This window comes from Mustela nivalis (genome assembly GCF_964662115.1).
Source record: "Mustela nivalis genome assembly, chromosome: 3".
Classification (NCBI taxonomy): domain Eukaryota; kingdom Metazoa; phylum Chordata; class Mammalia; order Carnivora; family Mustelidae; genus Mustela; species Mustela nivalis.
In genome coordinates, this window is record NC_139022.1 from 8,376,192 (window position 1) to 8,393,359 (window position 17,168).

The following is a 17,168-nucleotide window of genomic DNA, read 5'->3' on the forward strand; positions in this document are numbered from 1 at the left end:
GTGGGAATTCCTTCCATGTCTGCCAACAGGTCAATGGAGGAAATAAAATAGGTGGGAAAGGAGAGCTAGACAACCACTTACAAAATGCCATATCAGGAACCACAGTAAGATATTCGCATATCTTTTTTCAGTTTTCTTACAACAACTTGGTGGTCAAATACTGTTATTTCTACTTTAAAGATGCAAAGACTGATCTTCAGGACACTTACTCAACAAGGTCCAGTGGTTAATGCCTGGGTACTGGCATTTGAATCCCATCCATTTGAGCCCCAAGTGCCCATTTCTCACCACCACCATTTACTGGTATCATGTTAAATGAATATTGGTTTAGAGGTGTATCTTCTGGTGATCTGCATACATCCTTGTTTCCTTTACTATAATCTTAATCACAGCTAAAATAAGAAACAATTCCAGAAATGTATATAACCCATAACACACCCTCTGCCTCCACAGAGAACCTTTCTTTTCACTCCAAGCAGAACGAGACTCTATCTTCTCCACTGACTATAATTTCTTTGATCTTTAAATGTATCCATATACTCACTGTTCAATTCTTAATCTGTTATGTCCGTATCCACACAAACTGCTTCAAGATACATTCTCCCAGAGGCTTGTATTACTACTATAAGAGCTCTATTATGGCCCCAAATATAATAATGCTAAGAAAGAAATTTCAGGAAGTCTTCAAAGGTCTTTAAGGATTAGGTTCAGCTTCATTAAAACATAAAACCCAAATCAGTGCTATAAACAAGATGGAAGGTTATCACTCTCATGTCAAGGAACCAGGGAGTCAACAGCTAATGCACATCCTTGATCATGAGGTACCCTGGCTCCTCTGAATGTTCCATCACTCTTAGGGTACAGCTCTGACCTTCAAGTTTCCTTCAAGGTCAAATATGTTTGCTAAGTCTCCAGCCATCATGTCTACATTGCACATGAGGAGGGGGAGAAGCAGGGGGAGGGGGAGGAGGAGGAAGATGGGAAAATATCTCTGGCAGCTTTCCCAGCATCTCATTTGTATTTTTTTCCTCCCATGTCTATCAGGGAAACTGGAATACACAACTCATGGAGTGCTAGGGACTGTAGATAATACATGGGAGTAGAGGCATATGGAGGTGAAGAAGCTGAGATTTGCATAATCGGAAAGGGACCCTATGTCAGTCTCAGTTACAAGAGTGTCCATCTACACTATGCCAGCATTTTCTGGTACAAGACTGTGGATACCATCTCTTTGTTTTCCAGCTTCACAGATAATGAAGCCTCTGTGTCTCTGGGAATCATCCCACCTGGACTTCAAGACAGTTCCTATGACATTCCACACTTCTCATACCATTCTCCCAGGGAGAGAATATAGCAGAGCAGTGCTTAGAAGAGGGGAACTCCCCCAATCATCCCTCAAGCACAAGCTCCCCTCTTCCCTTGGGTCAGGCTTTCTCTCCATCTAACACTAAACAAAATGCTTCCCAAAATGCTCGAACATAAAAATGAAGCCACTGCCATGATCTCATCTTACTCCTACTCCAACATCTAGAGCTACTCAAAGATCATTGAATAGAAACACAGAGAAGAGAAATAGTTGCTCAAAGGTGTCATTGTCCATGATGGTTTCTAACACCAGCTTTTATTCACTTGAACTGCAGCTCATGAGCTGACATATGCACCACTTCATGCTGATTGTCCACCAGAAGGCTCAGGCCATCCCTTCCATGTGACAAAAGGACCAGGCAGCTGAGACCACATTGTAGTAGTCAGAAAAAAATTCAGCTATTACTCTGTGGCAGTCATTGTCTTGGGTGCCTTATAAATCAATCAATCAATCAATCAATCAAGAGGTGTTCTCTCCTGTTTGTTGGCATGGGAACATGTTCTGCTGACTCCCAAGAGGAATTCTTAGTAATAAAAATATATGGCAGTAGGACATACATCTATACATGTGCCTTTATCTATGGGTTCTATGTCATGAACTGAATGATACACATCACAGGTTTTTTCAATAGGTTCAAAATCTCCCTAGCCTAACAGTAAGTGTGGTGTGAGTCCTGTAATTGACATATCCCATGGCAGCTGCTAAGACAGAGAGATGGAGCAGTGGTAAGAAGCAGCACCAGGGATTCAGTGTGAGAAGAATACAACTGTACTCCTGCCACATAATTGTCTAAAGAGATGGTTGTTCTGTTGTCAGGTAACTGGAACACTTAAAGGTATGTCTGCTCTTAAGAACTGAGTCTTAGAAAGACAACTCCATTGGGAATATGAGTAATGGGTTGGATAAGAGGGATCCAGATGTTGGTTCTGGGCAAAGATGGCAGAGGCGGGGAAACTAATAGCGTGTGCTCTGACATTATTTAGTGAAGCTGATAGGATGTCACCAATGAAATATGGTCAATGAGGGCTGTCATCAGAAATAATCTGAACACTCTGAGTCAGGGTAACTGATGCAGAGGCATCCAGGAATGGGAAGGAAGGTTCTGGACTGAAGTTGGAGGAAAAACCAACAGGGTAAATTTGAGATGCTCCAGTGAACAGTGTCCAAAAGCGAAGAAGTGACAGCTAGAGACACACATCTGGAAGGACTTTGCTTGAGTGTGACTGTGGCAGATGCGGAAATCGCTGTTTTTCCAGGGAAGTAGGGCAGTGCCCCGGGAATACCTTTATCTGCATGATAGGAAGGGGTAAGGAGATCAAAGGAGTTCAGAGGCTGGATCCAAAGCAGTTCCAAGTGTGAGGCCCCAAAGGCATCTGATGTCGAGCAAGAAGGGTCAGGTTGGGCTGGTGTCCAGCTCTGCAGTCAACCAGCTGGAGGTGTGTGTGTGTGTGTGTGCACATGTGCACCCATGCACACCCGATACACTGACCTGGAAATTACAGTGTCTCCTCTTCGATCCCTCACCCCTTTCTCTCAGGTGACATTACTCTCCTGTTTCTGTCATTCTTTTCTGTCTCAGGGATCTGCATGAATGCTATTCATTTTTAAAAAGAAAAGTGATTTTTTTGAGTTATATTCTGTTTGTTTTCTGTTTACTGTTATTTTTGTAGGTTTCTTTGATTACATATATTGATTTATTCTGTTGATTAAATTTTCTTATTAATATATAATTTATTATTTGTTTCAGGGGTATAGGTATGTGACTCATCAGTCTAGCAAAGTGACTTATTTATTTATTTTCTATAAAAATATAATGTATTATTAGCCACAGGGGTACAGGTCTGTGAATCGCCAGGTTTACACACTTCACAGCACTCACCATAGCACATACCCTCCCCAATGTCCATAACCCACCACCCTCTCCCTATCCCCCACCCCCCGGCCTCCCTCAGTTTGTTTTGTGAGATTAAGAGCTAGCAAAGTGATTTTTAAAGGTAAAATACTACAGAGAATAATGGTTAAGAGCAAGAGCTTAGCCTTCACCCTTGGCTTTACCATGTGCTTCTATGTAAGTAATCTATAGCAGGACAGTCATCTCCAAGCCACTCTGCCAACAGCAAAATGGAGGCAAAAACTTCTCCTTTACTGGGCCATGAAAGCACCAAGTAATCATAACATCTGGCTCATAGAGAGTTTCATGATTTGCATTCCTTATTTAATGTGAGTGCCATACCTACCTTCTGTCATGCCTGGTTCCTCTAACCTTATATATCTTTCTTACTATCCCTGCAACATTTCCCATTCTTATCCAGTATAGATGCTGGCTGAGAAGAAACTTTGGAATCAGAAACCTAAGAAAGGGAAATAGTGTGATTTCTTTTCATCTTGAAAGGTGGACAAGCCTGATTTTGTCCCACCCAGCTCACTGAATCAAAAATGTGTCCTGAGCTCCCTTTGGAGATAAAATAACTTTATTCTCTAAGAGTAACCCAAGACATAGTTTCCATATTACAGAAGTGTAATAACTGGATGTTCCACAAGAGTATTGGAAAGTGTATGTAGTGTTGAAACAACAGAGGGAGAAAGGTCATTTGCACTTAGGTATCCATTGCAACCCCAGAGTTGGGACTGTTTTCAAGAAACACTAGGGTTCTTAAGAATGCAAGACTTGGAGGGAAGGGCAGCCCTTATTTATTGCAGCAGCACTTAAGAGATCTCCATGAATTTTATAGTTTATGCATAAAGCAGCAAATAAGGAACTAAGGATGAATCCTTCTCAGTCTTCTCATGCACTATATCATTGATGTCATAAACTTGAGGGTTTGCAGTCCTGGGAAGAGTGTAGGACCTGGGGCTGATGGACCTCAGTGGAAGAGACCCATGAATCAGCAAGTGGTAACCCAGTTGTTTTCTAAAAGCTACAGAGTCCAAAAATCAAATCATCTGTGTTTTGTGATTATAAAAGGAAAGAGCTGCTTCACAACAAAGTTGTGCAGGAAACCTAAATGTCCATCAAAGTGTCCCATATATTAGCTCTAGAGGCAGTATGATCCTTCAGAAACAGCTCCAAGGGTTCTTACACATCCTGGATCTTTCTCCTGGTGCTCAAACCCCTATGCTCTGGGATCTTATTAGGTGCCACGACCAAGTCAACAGCCAAAGTGACTTAGCTCCTTGACTCCAGGGTCTCAGAAGATCTTGGTCTGTACTTTTTTTTTTTTTTTTTTACTGCAAGGTGCATGATAGAGCTGCCTGAATGTGAACAGCCCTGGGAGAGAGATCAGCATGTGCAGGAAACCAGAGAGCACCTCTTTATGCTGACAGAGCCAGGTGTAAACCTTAGCAGGTGAGTCGAGTGTGCTCCTATCCTGCTTGATGCCATTTCTCACTTCCCTCCTATCACCACTTCCAAAAGGCAAAGCAAAAAAACTAAAGAAAGTGGTCAACTCCCTGTCAGTGAGTTTGCAGAGAGAAGTCAAACATTTTAATGGTGATGGGGGATGTAGCAGACTTTGACCAAACCAGAAGAAATTTTTTATTTATTTTTGATACATTTTCACAAACATCATATCGCTCTATCATCCCCAGAACTTGACAAGTATTTTCTTCCCACGTCACAGATGCAAAAATTAAATTTCATAAAGAAAGATGGCATAGAGCAGGAAGCAGAGCAAACACATGGGCAGCTGCTCTGCCTCCTGGTTCTGACTTCCCCACACCTCAGGGTCTCCACAGAGGTAAGACAGGATGCAACTCTGTAGGAAAGCTCAGGCACACCCATTAGGAAGGCAACTAACTCCTATTCTCAGGTTTCATTCACTTTGACTCATCACAGTCTCCAGAGAATGCCTCCGCATGAGAGGTGACAACCAGAGCTTCTTGGAGGATCTCCCTAAGGATTTCACCCTTCTAGGTGTTTCTGACAGGCCATGACTGGAGCTCCCCCTCTTTGTGGTCCTCCTGGTGTCCTACATTCTGGCCATGTTGGAAAACATTGCTATCACCCTGGTGACCCGGCTGGATCCCCAGCTCCACAGCCCCATGTACATCTTTCTCAGATACTTCTCCTTCCTGGATCTCTGCTATACCACCACCACAGTCCCACAGATGCTGGTTAACATGGGCAGCTCCAGGAAGACCATCAGCTATGGTGGCTGCATGGCGCAGTACGCCATTTTCCACTGGCTGGGATGCACTGAGTGCATCGTCTTGGCCACCATGGCCCTGGACCGCTATGTGGCCATCTGTGAATGCCCTCTGGTATGCCATTATTATGCATAGCCCTCTCTGCCAGCAGCTAGTGGCTGTGGCCTGGCTCAGCAGCTTTGGAAACTCCCTTCATTCAGGTGGTGCTGACAGTGCAGTTGCCTTTCTGTGGGCAGCAGGTGCTGAACAATTTCTTCTGTGATGTGCCAGCCATGATCAAGCTGTCGTGTGCAGACACCACCGTGAATGATGCTACACTGGCTGTGTTGGTGGCCTTCTTTGTGCTGGTGCCCCTAGCCCTCATCCTTCTCTCCTATGGCTTCATCGCCCATGCAGTGCTCAAGATCCAGTCCTCCAGGGGAAGGCACAAAGCCTTTGGGACCTGTTCCTCCCACCTGGTGGTGGTCTCCCTCTTCTACCTGCCTGCCATCTACTTGTACCTGCAGCCCCCTTCCAGCTACTCCCAAGAGCAGGGCAAGTTTATCTCCCTCTTCTATTCCATAATCACCCACACCCTCAACCCCTTCATCTACACCCTGAGGAATAAGGATGTGAAGGGAGCTCTGAGGAGACTCCTGTCAAGGACCTGGAGGTTCTGCAGGAGATGAGGCTCTAAGACATGACAGTCCCTGTTGGTGACAGAAGTCTGGGCAAGCATGTTGTGTGCTGAAGGAGTTGACACCCAAGGAGTGTTTTGAGAGATTTGAAAGCCCCCCCAAGTCCCTGTCCCAACATTTCACCTTCTGTGTGGTCATAGTGCTTAAAACCCCACCCCTCCCAATAGTCTTTGTTCTCAGAAGCCATTTGTTTTTAGGAGTCGTTTAAACAGAATTGGTGTTCAATAAGTTATTTGTCAAATTATTTTCATTTCTAGTTTCCTAATTCTTGCTCCTTTTTATCTTCCTATTTATTCTTATTTTTCTCCCCTTTGTCTCTTTCAAATCTTCCCTCTTCCATTTTCATTACTCCTAAGGATACATTATGTGAAACTGAATCATGATCTGATATGATAATAAATTTGTTTGTCTCCACATATTTTTTTGTGTTTTTTCTTTATTTTTATATAAATTCAATTAATTAACATATAATGCATTATTGTTTTCTGAGGTAGAGGTTAGTGATTCATCCATCGTATATAACATCCAGTGCTCATTACATCACATGCCCTCCTTAATATCCATCACCCAGTTCCCCCATCCCTAAGCCCCCTCCCCTCCAGCACCCCTCAGTTTTTTCCCTATGCTTAAGGGTCTCTTATGGTTTGTGTCCCTCTCTGATTTTGTCTTTTTTTTTTCTCTTTTCCCCTATGATCTTTTAATTCTTAAATTCAACATATGAGTGAGATCATATGATAATTGTCTTTCTCTGATTGACTTTTTCGCTTAGCACACTACCCTCTAGTTCCATCCATGTTGTTGCAAATGGAAAGATTTCATATTTTTCTGGTGACTGAGTAATAGTATATATATGTATATATATACATATATATACTACCTCTTTATCTATTCATCTGTCGATGGACATCTGGATTCTTCCCATAGTTTGGCTATTGTGAGCATTGCTGCCATAGACATTGGAGTGCAGGTACCTCTTCAGATCAGTACATTTGTATCTTTGGGGTAAATATTCAGTAATGCAATTGCTAGGTCTTGAGAAATGTCTTGAGAAACGTCCAGACTATTTTCCAGAGTGGCTGCTCCCGCTTGCATTCCCACCAATAGTGCAGGAGGGTTCCCCTTTCTGTTGTTTCCTAAGTGGTTAATTTTAGCCATACTGACTGAGGTAAGGTTGTCTCCATATTTTTAAATTCCATAAATTTTATGTGACTTTTTTAAAATTCTAAAAGTGAAGATTACTTTTCTCTTCCTGTAACTTTAGATGATGCTTCCGCCCACCCAAAGTCTGTCTTCTCATATAGGAAGTTCCCCTCAATGGCCAGAAATAAGCATATTTATTATGGATGCATAAGACTCTATATTAGATTTATGGGTATAAAACAAAATAGCATAATACCTAAACAAACAATGTCTAGTTGAGAATAGAAGATATAAATACAGTCAAATTTAAGGACACTATAAGTTTAAATAATAAGTGCAAAGTCATCGTGACAGCCAACATTTGTAGAAGGCTTTGAAGATGCAGGTACTAGATTAAGTGTATTTATGTATGATATCTTGTTTAAAATATCCCCAGGAGGTAATTTTTTCCATTGTCCATATTTCCATATTTCCAATTTCCATATTTTTCCATTGTCATGTAAGAATTTGGTTATTGGAGTGGTAACGTGTTCATGGTTGTTCCAGTAACTGTTGGAACTGAGACCAGTACTAACGTCCATACTGACCGCCTCCTTTAGTAGAACACAGCCACAATACTAGGACTCTGTATTTGCATTTTTGTCAAAGTTTTCCTGGCAAAGTGATACTTTTAGAAAAGTACCTGAAAAGTACACACCTTATTATGTTTTCTTCATGAGTATTTCTCAGCTTTTTCCACAAAGTGTTCAGAAAAGCAGAGGACAGTGAATTTCAGAAATCTTACCAGTGCATCAAAGCACACAAAGTATTTTAAATATTTTGTTTTGTATTTAGTTATATTTAACTTATTCATTTTTATCCTGCTGTCATACATATCCCAGATACTAACATAACCTGGCAGAGAAAATAAATATAATAATAATAACAACAACAACAACAAAACAACCATATAATTAGGACAAAAGGAAAATTGAAGAAGTTTTCTTGATAGTAAAGGCAAAAAGAAAATAAAGATTGCAAAGCTATAGCATTTGATTTAAGAAATGTAGAAGAATCATGACTCTTCCCATTTTCACAACCACAAAGAAATTTTCCCCTGGGTTGCCCTCCCCAGGCAATAACTAAGCCCTTTAGAACTACTTTAGTGACATGCATAATGATGCATAAGAACTTTCTCTCCTGACTTTTCCTAATGGCACAGGTCCAGGACACAATTCAATGAGAGCAATCTGTCATGGATGCAAAAATGTCAGTCCACACATACAGCTATGTATGGATGTGACCTAATTTTAGAACACATTTGAGAGGACTGAAGACTATATTTCTCAAAACAGGTGTGCTAGCTTAAAGATGATCTCAAAGTACTTCTTATTAAAACGAGGTAAAAGTGATATTTTAGACCTTCCAAGGCAAGATCAAAGGAAATCTGTTAGTGTGCAGTTAACACAGTCTGTCTGGGTCTGTAGTTACCAGGTAGAAAGCTTAACTGCTGTTAGGTAGCCGTGCTAGGAAGACTGTGGGCAGACATTATCACCTTCCATCCTTCCTCTGTCAGGCTTCCAACCAATTCTACCACACCTGAGTGGGGCTCTCTGAGCCCCTCCTGCCCACTAGTTCAATACGACACAGTGACCTCAGAAGACACAGCATAGAATCAAAGAACTTTACAGCTGAGCTCTGCCCAAATTCCCAATGTGCAAAATGGTGAGTTATCCCAAGCTACTGAGTTTGGGGATGGTTTGGCATGCATCTGGAACACCAGAGACCCCAGAATATTCTACATCAGAGTTACATAAAAGCACAAGGTAAACATGATGAATTTTCCAGAAACATCAATGTTATTTGATGCTTGAGAAGATATTTAAATAATTGAACTGATAATTAAATGAAAGCATGCTTCCATTATAATAAACTGAGAGAATAGATAGAAAAAATGTAGGTAAATTTTTATCATAAAAACCTAAGTTTCAAATACTTTGTGTGCTTTGATGCACTCTTCTATATTATGGTAAGGTTTCTGAAATTCACTGTCCTCTGCTTTTCTGAATACTTTGTGGAAAAATCTTAGAAATACTCATGAAGAAAACAGGATAAGGTGAGTGCTTTTCAGGTACTTTTCTAAAAGTATCACTTTGCTATGAAAACTTTGGAAATCTATTGCTCTGTACTGTGAATATAATGAGATTTTTTTTGAGGGGGTGAGTCAAATTAATTTTTATATGCTCCATGATGAATCGCCACCAGTGTAAAAAAAAAATCACATATGAAACAAAATTTCAGTTGATAAATGGAAAGGAATGATTGAAAAATCTTTATGAACCTCGTGCACACAATATATGGCTAGCTAAAATTATCTATCACATAGTATTTAGATAGAAAAAGTCTCCTGCCAGTTTATTAAATGCAAAGGCTACCAGACAATCACTTAGCTGCAGGAGCTACGGGAGGCTTTCAGACAGACTATGCACAGCTTCGTGTTGCCCATAGGGCTAGTGGTACAAGGCTGAAACGTGCCAGCTTCACATCCACAGTGGATTGTCTTCACACCTGGACTGAACCCCACAGGTGCTGCATTTTCACCCATAGTAACTTAGACTTTGTGCAACAATGACAACAGAAAGCCATTTTTATTCTTTAAGAAGAATAGACTCAATTACATTTGGCAAATTCTATCCCTGACTTAGATGTTTAAAATCGTGTTTCCAACTCAAGAAATTGAGCAGTGCCTGATAAATATTTATCACACTGAAGTTAGCCAGAAAGCCCTGAATTCCTTGGCCAAAGGTTAAGAAAGAGCTAAAATTGACATTACCTTAAAGACATTTCTAGGATATTTAAAATGTTATTGTTTTTTAAATAATGTCAAAAAGAAAAAAAAAGGAAAACATTTAATAATACTTAAAATAATTATACTGTTCTATTTTCCATTTGTGAAAATTCCTAATTCTATTAATTAGTCATTGTCCAGCTTCATCCACACCATACTCCTTGTCACTGAGCTCAAGCCACAAAAAAATGAGAGTAAGCAGAAAAAGGTTTCCAGCAGTAGAGGGCAAGGCTTTTACAAAAGCCTAGAAACTTCCCCTTTTTTAAAATTACTTTTACAAGAAAGGTAGCATTCTTTGAATGACTTAACTACTTCCCTGCACCACTTACTGCTTTTAGCTAAAAAAATCTTTTAAATTGTTTCTTGTGATAATTAGATGCATGATCACTAGAGATGAAGTGATAACTGGTTGAAACTCCAGCCAAGATCTTTACAAGTCATTTATTGGATGTTCTAGTCAAAAATGGTCCTGTATCCACCTTCTCAAGGTGTCCAACCTGAGTAGATAGCTCTTCAAGTCAACAAAAAGAAAGCCAATATCTTCCTCATGAAAACCTGATAATAGGGGCACCTGGGTGGCTCAGTGGGTTAAGCCACTGCCTTCGGCTCAGGTCATGATCCCAGGGTCCTGGGATCAAGTCCCACATTGGGCTCTCTGCTGGGCAGGGAGCCTGCTTCTTCCTCTCTCTCTTTCAGCCTGCCTCTCTACCTACTTGTGATCTCTGTCTGTCAAATAAATAAATAAAATCTTAAAAAAAAAAAGAAAGAAAAAAGAAAACCTGATAATAATACTCTAAAAAATTCACTGACACCCATAAAGGATCTGCCTTCAGTCAATAAAGGTTTCTTACATAGTAAATACAGGTTTGTAAAACTGTCAGGTAGCTGACTTACCAGACTGTCTTGTTATAGAGTCTTTTATCATTGGGAGATGTATGGAAAAGAGAATGACATTTACTCTAGACTTTCTTGGCACCTCTTTCTGATGTTAATTATTTAGCAGAAAAAAAAAAGTTCTAATTTTGTCACTCCCAGTTCATGATAAAAAATAAAATCAAGTATGCCAACTTTTTTCTTGAAGAACTACTGCTATCTTTAATGTTTCCATCATTAACAATTGTCAGATTTTTTTAAGGTTTATTTATTTATTCCAAAGAGAGAGAGAGAATGTGAGGAGAGGCAGAGGGAGAAGGAGAGAGAGTCCAAAGCAGACACCACACAGAGGATAGAGCCTGACACAGGGCTTGATCCCACAACCATGAGATCATGAACTGAACACTGTGTGAGCCACCCAGGCACCCTAATCATCAGATGATTTTTAAAAATCAGTAAAGTACACGAATTTGATCATATCTTTCTTTTTCTCTATTTATCCTTTATTGAAATATAATAACATAGTATTATGTTAGTTTAAGTTGTACAATATAGTGATTCAACAATTCTATACATTTCTTAGTGTTCATCATGACAAGGGTCTTCTTTTCTTTTTTTTTTTTTTTTCTTTTTAAATTTCTTTTCAGTGTAACAGTATTCATTGTTTTTGCACCACACCCAGTGCTCCATGCAATTCGTGCCCTCTCCAATACCCACTACCTGCTTCCCCCAACCTCCCACCCCACCCCTTCAAAACCCTCAGATTGTTTTTCAGAGTCCATAGTCTCTCATGGTTCACCTCCCCTTCCAATTTCCCCCAACTCCATCCTCCTCCCCATCTCCTCTTGTCCTCTATGCTATTTGATATGCTCCACAAATAAGTGAAACCATATGATAATTGACTCTCTCTGCTTGACTGATTTCACTCAGCATAATCTCTTCCAGTCCCATCCATGTTGCTACAAAAGTTGGGTATTCATCCTTTCTGATGGAGGCATAATACTCCATAGTGTATATAGACCACATCTTCCTTATCCATGTGTCCATTGAAAGGAATCTTGGTTCTTTCCACAGTTTGGAGACCATGGCCATTTCTGCTATAAACATTGGGGTACAGATGTCCCTTCTTTTCACTACATCTGTATCTTTGGGGTAAATACCCAGTAGTGCAATGGCAGGGTCATAGGGAAGCTCTATTTTTAATTTCTTGAGGAATCTCCACACTGTTTTCCAAAGTGGCTGCACCAACTTGCTTTCCCAACAGTGGAAGAGGGTTTCCCTTTCTCCACATCCTCTCCAACACACGTTGTTTCCTGTCTTGCTAATTTTAGCCATTCTAATTGGTGTAAGGTGGTATCTCAATGTGGTTTTAATTTGAATCTCCCTGATGGCTAGTGATGATGAACATTTTTCCATGTGTCTGATAGCAATTTATAAGTCTTCGTTGGAGAAGTGTCTGTTCATATTTTCTGCCCATTTTTTGAAAAGATTGTCTGTTTTGGGTGTGTTGAGTTTGAGGAGTTCTTGATAGATCCTGGATATCAACCTTTTGTCTGTACTGTCATTTGCAAATATCTTCTCCCATTTCGTGGGTTGCCTCTTTGTTTTCTTGACTGTTTCCTTTGCTCTGCAGAAGCTTTTGATCTTGATGAAGTTCCAAAAGTTCATCTTAGCTTTTTTTTCCTTTGCCTTTGGAGACATATCTTGAAAGAAGTTGCTGTGGCTCATATCAAAGAGGTTACTGCCTATGTTCTCCTCTAGGATTCTGATAAATTCTTGTCTCATGTTGAGGTCGTTCATCCATTTTGAGTTTATCTTTGTGTGCGGTGTAAAAGAAGGGTTGAGTTTCATTCTTCTACATATAGCTGTCCTGTTTTCCCAGCACCATTTATTGAAGAGACTATCTTTTCCACTTTATATTTTTTCCTCTTTTGTCGAAGATTATTTGACTATAGAGTAGAGGGTCCATATCTGGGCTCTCTACTCTGTTTCACTGGTCTAAGTGTCTGTTTTTAATGGCAAATGTCTTCTTAATCCCCTTCACCTTCTTCACCCATCCTCCCACCCCACCCCCCTCTGGTAACCATCAGTTTGGTCTCCATAGTTAAGGTCTGTTTCTTGGTTTGTCTCTCTCTTTTTCTCCACTTGCTTACTTGTTTTGTTTCTTAAATTCTACATACAAGTGCCTTTCTCTGACTAAATGATTTCTCTTAGCCTACTACCCTCTGGGTCCATTCCTGTTGTTACTAATTGATCTTATTCTTGGTCACGGCTGATATTAATTTAATAAGATATTATTGCAGCTTTATTTACTAGCCAAGATATGGAAGCAGCCCAAATGTCCACAAAGAGATGAATGGACAAAGAAGTGATATATATTCATCATCTTCTTCCTTTTAACCTCCCATCCCCACAATAGACAAAGCCTTCCTTGAAAAACTAAAATTAACTGTCAGGATTTCTCCTAGTTGCCTATTTACTTACTCCCACCTTCTGAAACCTCACTTAATCATCTTTTGACAGGTACACACTTGATTCTCAAATGTATTTTTTATACCCGCGCCCTATACTATCACAGTGCCAGCTATAAAGCTATTCTTTTGACAGCAAGTTGACCCCTCTGTACTCCTCTTTTTGATGTGAAGTTGGGACTTGAGCAAAAATGATTTTGCCTGTCAGCTGCTTCCTGTAAATACATCCTGTGGGAAGTTCCTCAGTCAGTCTGCCAGGCTGGAAAGGAGAGAAGATGTTCTCTGTCTGGCTTCCCTTTGTCCTTCGATGCTTCTACAGTGAGGTTTCCTCTCCCTGCCGGTAGCAGCTGACTCCACTTGCACACCTGCAGGACCAGCACTTCACACCACCAGCAGCCCAGCAGCACTCTTTTGGGACCCTCCTCCAAACACCCACATTCTCATAAAGCCCACTACCTGTTTGCTGAAGTCATTCCCCCCATAAACTTCTGAGTTGTCTTTCTTTTCAGAGACCCAACCTCTAATTCCCCACAATCTTTATGTTAAATTCCTTCAGTTGAAACAAGTGGTCTAGTTTCTGTCACATGGCTATGTTCTGACTGATACACCTGTTTATTATTTAGATGCTGATATCACTGCTCTAGATTACCAAAAGGTATGACCGGTACCTAACAACCCCTTAATTAGAATATACAGCATTTTAGGGAGCAGAAAGATGCTTAATGAAAGTGAGTTCACAGTCCTAGAGACATTCTTGTCCTCCATGAATCAATGCTAATAATTCCTAAAATGAGGCTTATGTGTCTATTAAGGTAATTCTCAATACAACTAAACAAAAAAATCATTAAGTGGAAAGCAGATACCTTTTGCCCATTCATGGTCACAGAATGAATTTTTCTATCCTGGGAGTTTGTGTTCCAGAGACTCCACTCCAAACTAAGTCCCCTAATTTCCTGAGCATGTTGCCCACTAGAAGGGAAACTGAAATTGAGTCTTTAACCCATTACCTTATTTCTGACATTTACCCCTCAAAGATAATGAGAAGAGAAACAGATGAAAATAGACCTTATGGCATTCTTGGCAGCACTCCGAATGCAATAGCTGTCCTTTTAAATCTCAAAGTATTGAACTGATACAGACAAATTATTAATTGCATTTTTGCACAAAAAGGAAAATGGAGTGATTTGTGCATGGTAACAAGGTGAGTTAAGTGCTTGGGGCCCTGCATGCTTGCTGACCAATCATCCACCCCCAGTTAGGTGTCCAACAATCCAATCCAGTATAGACACAAGCTGTCGAGTTACCACAGAGCCCACAGGTGGAAGGGTCTCAGTTCCATGGAACCACAAGTTCAAGGGTCCACCAATAATTTGGAAGGATTAAGCTATCAATTCTGGGTTTCCACAGAACATCCTTCAAGTTCAATGAATAGTGGAACTCACTGAAAAGTGCCATGCTTGTAAGGACCATTTTTTTATAAAGGATACAACTCAGAAGCAGCCGAGTGGGAGAGATGCACAGGGCAAGGTCAGCTTTAGGGTGGGGGACACAGAGCTTCTATGCCCTGTCCCTTCCCAGCTCATCAGTGTGTAGAGCTCTGCCAAACCTTGGTGCCCAGAGTTCATACAGGGGATTTATTATACAGGCATGGTTGATTAACTCATTGACAATGTGACTGGTCCAGTCTCTGGCCCCTGGCCCCTCCTCAGAGGTGGGAACAATGGAGCTGAATGTCCTAAACCCATGCTTGGTCTTTCTGGAGGGCCAGCCCCCTGGAAACTGTGAAAAACCTACCATAACTTACATTAGCATTAGTCCAGGTCTGACTAAAACAGGCTTTTTATGAACAACAAAAGATACTCTTATCAGTCAGGAAATCTGAAGTTTTTGACATTGTATGTCAAGCACTAGGGACAAAGATCGAATATATGCATTTTTTCTTACACCACTGACACTGACTCCAGAACTCTCAACTTATCCATCACAATAACTTGAAATAAAGAGAACCAGAAGGCATGAGAGGGGGCAAATCCATCCACTGGGGAAGTGAAGAGTGTCCCTGTGGGACCCAAGCTTTATGAGCCTGGAGTGTGAGAGCTGCAGTTGCAGGGGGACAGAGGGAAGAGACAGACCTCCATCCCTGCACATCCAAGCATGAGGCTCCCATAGTGGCACATCACCATGCTCCTGCTGAGGAAAGGCTCAACACCTCAGCTGAAGGGCTTGTAGTAAATCCCAGGAGCTCAAAGTTCTCCAAGAAATCAGTCCCTTTGAGACAAGAGTTCCCCCTGTAGGTAGAGGTTCATAGTGGTCTCTGGTTCCACTCCAGCAATCCAGAAGACTAGAGGGCCTTGGTTTCTTCCATTCTGATGCTCAGCTCCCAGTGGGCACAGACTTAAAGGAAATCCGTGATCCACATGTTCTCCAGAGGTCCTGGCTGACCTGCAGTCACCAATGCTCCCCTCAAACTCAGCTTGCTTACCCTTCATGGCTGCTTCATTGCTCCAATTAAAGGTGAATGAGGTATTTGGAGAGGGAGGCTGAGGATACACAGTGGGGCTTTCACCTTCCAGGACTCCACCGAGCTCTGTATACCAGACTTGAGAGGCACCACCCTCTCCACTCTCCAGATTGCAATGTTTAATTAAGTAGCATTTCTTAAAAAAAAAAAGAAAGAAAAAGAAAAGAAAAGGTACAAACCACTCTGTGCTGTTCCCAGTTCTTACCAGTGTCCTTCACTTGCTGGAAATGTAAGTCATGAACATAGCATAAGCTGCAAACATTTTCTGGGAGATACCAGGACTTAAAGAGGCCCATGGTGGGAGGAGGAGGAGCCAGCCCTGTTCAGAAAGGCAATGTGGCATTCCTCCAGCACCAAGCTAAGAAGTGGTGTTTTAAACATGAGCTTTATGTGGAAGGACAACAGAACAAGCTACGACCACTGCTGCTTGTATTAGAGTAAGAGGATGGAAATTCCAGCCACGTGGGACCCGCTCTCAGAACAGGCACTGGATGTCTGTCATGGCCTGTTGCAGCCTGGGAAAATGCCCCATGTCTGAGCAGAACACTGCCCTAACTTAATGCAAACCCCTGGTCTCCTTCATCTCTACCTACTCGTCCTACACTGATGACAATTCTACTTCCAGTTACCCAGGAAATTGGTCAACTTCTATTTGGTTTCACTGGTCTATTTGCACCAATATCACCAGGGCATTGTTTTTTTCCTGGTTTTATTAAGACAGAATTAATATATAGCATCCATTGTATAACTTTAGGTATACCACATCACATAATCATTTGACATATGTATATATTTCAAAATGATTACAATAAGATTAGTTAACGTTCCAGCACCACACAGAGTTAGTTTTTTTTTTTGTTTTTGTTTTTTTTCCCTTGGGATGAGCACTTTTAACTCTACTCATCTCAGGACTTTCAAAGATGCAGTCCAGTCTTGGGAACTATAGTCACCATGCTGAACATTACGACCCCATTGTTTACAATCTCTCTCTGGAGGCTCGAACCTGTGATCATGAGGTTTTAGAGGCTGTGGCATTATGGAAGGTATAACATCTGGTAAGGAAAATCTCCTAGGCTTCTTATTCTCCTTTAAAACAGTGTCTACCGGGGCACCAGGGTGGCTCAGTGGGTTAAGCCTCTGCCTTCAG

General features: G+C 41.1%; 1 pseudogene across 1 annotated transcript; it reads left to right on the forward strand.

Annotated features, from left to right (window-relative positions):
- The first annotated feature begins 5,221 nt into the window (after positions 1 to 5,221).
- LOC309861288 (olfactory receptor 2B11-like) lies at positions 5,222 to 6,180 on the forward strand (annotated as a pseudogene). The gene has a single exon. The product of its transcript is annotated as an olfactory receptor 2B11-like (transcript).
- The last annotated feature ends 10,988 nt before the right edge of the window (positions 6,181 to 17,168 follow it).